Here is a 3246-nt window from a genome sequence, read left to right as displayed (position 1 = left end):
AAGGAGGATCCGGAAGGATTTCATAGTCGCGGGAGTATGCTTTCATCTGAGCAACATGCGCATTGTGATCTGGGTTGTTGTTTTGGAGGAGGCGGACTCCTTTGATCAGCATGCCACGCCTCTCTGCTTTTATATATATATATATATATATATATATACGTCGGGCTTTCAGTTACCGTCTATCAAATATACCTATAAGGCTTTGATTGGCCTAAGGCTGCAGTAGAAGACACTAGCAAAGTGCCACTCAGTAAGACTGAACGCCAACTCATGTGATTGAGAAGTAAGCTTCTTACCACACAGCCATACTTGTGCCTAATCAAATACCTATGATATAGGTTTGCTTGGTCTGGACTGAACTTTTAGGTTAAAACATATCAACATTTCCACAACAGCAACAGTATCAATGACAAGCCTAACAACAATGGAAGCGTCATATCAACAGTTTTAGGGACACACTCCCATCAGTTCCGTTATAAAAGAACGTGTGAATATGTGACAAAACGCCACCATAAATGAAATATTTTCTCTACGGCAACTGCAGTGAACTTGCTTTTTAATAGTAGAAATATGTCACAAATATATTTTAACTAGCCTAACCGTTGCTTATGTCTAAACACTGGTGCTAATATTTCGTTATAATTATTCTAATGTTATTTTTCTTAAACAAGCTATAAATACTTTATGAGATTAGTTTCTTTTCGTTAAGAATATAATTCTCAAACAGCACTTATAACTACAACAGAAACTTTAAATACAACTTATTTGTTTCGAAATTCTGTATTTTAGGAGACTTGAATGCTTACTATGCTTTCTGAGTTAATTTCATAGCGGGACTACGACTGAATTATAAACCATTACTTTTCGATTGTTCATTCTCAGAACCACGACCTACCGTATTGTCATAAAAGCATGAGCACCTATGCGAATATGACTGACTTGTTATGGTAGATGCGGCGAACTTCAAAGAAAACAAGTGACTTTTCCTGCCAAATAAGTCGATCGAAACTCTGGAAAATTTGGTTTACAGTTATAAAAAGTTGGTGAATTCAACCTCAGATTTGAGCCTTTCAGTACTCCACACAAAACTACTCGCTATATTCGATGAGTTAGTCCCTCGCTCTCTTTTACTTTTTCTTACTTAATGTTTATGGCGTGTTTAGCAAAGGTAATAACCTTGAATTGTAGTTAAATCACGCACACATTGATTATATCCAATAGTTTTAACTCCCTATTATTTCATCATCAATAACTATGGACAAATTTCATAATATTATCTAGCACGCTATATAACAGAAGGTTCATAATTGTTATGTTCATTGTTTCATGAACGTTATTCCCTTAAATTACATTGTGTAACGCGATTTTTGTCCCTGGGTAGCAACTGTTATTTTTTATTTGCTTAACCCTAGAAAGTATGAATAGTGACTAATATTTCTTTCAAACTTCGCTTTTGTTATGGTATTTATTAAAACTCAAAAGAATCCCTCCCAACACATGGCTTTGATGCTCCCCGACTATTCCTGCTCATGATCAGAGATGCACATATTGTCAGTCACTAAGGGACATGCCCAAGTGGTTAAGGTCAAGCAACTGACAAGCAAACCTGTGATATTGAACAGAATATTTGCTATAACGATATTTCTGCTTCAGCAACTCAGTGCTGAATCTGTCTGAAATGTAATGGAAAATAGGTTAGTTTCAAAACAGTGTTGTCCAGGTCACAATAGTAAAGTTTGAAGAGAATACTATTCATTTCTTTTCATTTCTAGAAAGAAGTAAATAAGAAATAACACTTATTGATCAAAGACAAAACATATATATAAATTTTGTTACAGTGTTATTTATATGTACACATGTAGACATAAATGATTCAGGTTAATAAAATATGAAAACTCAAATAAGTATTAGTGCGGTCATTCTTGTCTTCACCCGCAAACTATTTAATATTGTGAACTACCAACGAAGAATTTATGACTAAACGCCACACTAAAATTTCCTGGTGTTAATACAAAAAACAAAATAATAAAAAATAGAAAACAATTCAGAAGATAAATGTTTTTCGTAAAATGTCTGTCTGTGATTTAATAAAGCAGACAATCACACAGGAGAATTATCCTTACACGTTGAAATAATATAAATATTCCACCAGACGATTTAAAGGTTTCTTTTATGATTATTTCACATCTTTTATAATAATGTTTTCTTCTCTTATCTTTTATCTTTTGCTTGTTTTAGCTGTTTTACACTGTGGCAATTCTGAAACATTGCCTTGATATGTTTTAATGGAACAAACCACCTCCAGCACTTGTTTTCTTTTCAAGCCAGCTACTTTTCCTATCGGTCTCTTCTTGCCAAACCATCCAATTCCGGAGATGTAAATAAACCAACACAGGTTGTCATGCATTGGTAGAGTAAAACACAAATCCGCGTGCGGTCATACATAGATATCTATATATATATATATATATATATATATTTATATATATATATATATATATATAGAGAGAGAGAGAGAGAGATTGGTATGTATGTATGTCAGTATGTACAGTATGTATGCATGCATATTGGTACGTATGTATGTATGTATGTATGTATACACACATAATTAAGGATAAAATCAATTAATGATCTTATCAGTAGCCAGCGTGTAATAAAAACATTATAGGCAAACATTACTATAAATATATAATTGTATAGATATAATTATGATTAAGGGTAATGAGAAACAGCTCCTAGACGCTAGAGATAGACGTCAAAAGACTCCAAAAACCACTTCAAATTACAGTCCATTAGCACAAAGCTGAAAGCGAACAAATGAATAAAAGAAGTTTAGCAAAATGTTTAGGTTAATTCTAGATCGTCTGATTTCTGGTTTAGTAATACAAATTACTTTACCATCATCAGTAGAATATACCAGAAGTACATAAATATAAATATATATACATTCCCATACAAATACATTCGTATATATATACAAATATATACATATATCCACATGTATATACGAGCCAAATCCGATTATTCATCTCAACCACATGCATATTTGATCATGATAATACCGCAGTAAATATCAGGATCGGAGTGAATAAATAAATATATATGCATACATAATTAAGGATAAAATCAATTAATGATCTTATCAGTGGCCAACACTTAATAAAAACCATATAGGTAAACATTAATATAAATATATAATTATAAATATATCGATATAATTACGCATATGTATGTACTATATATATA

The sequence above is a fragment of the Octopus bimaculoides genome, chromosome 4 (assembly GCF_001194135.2).
Source record: "Octopus bimaculoides isolate UCB-OBI-ISO-001 chromosome 4, ASM119413v2, whole genome shotgun sequence".
NCBI lineage: Eukaryota > Metazoa > Mollusca > Cephalopoda > Octopoda > Octopodidae > Octopus > Octopus bimaculoides.
Note: the sequence above shows the minus strand (reverse complement) of the source record.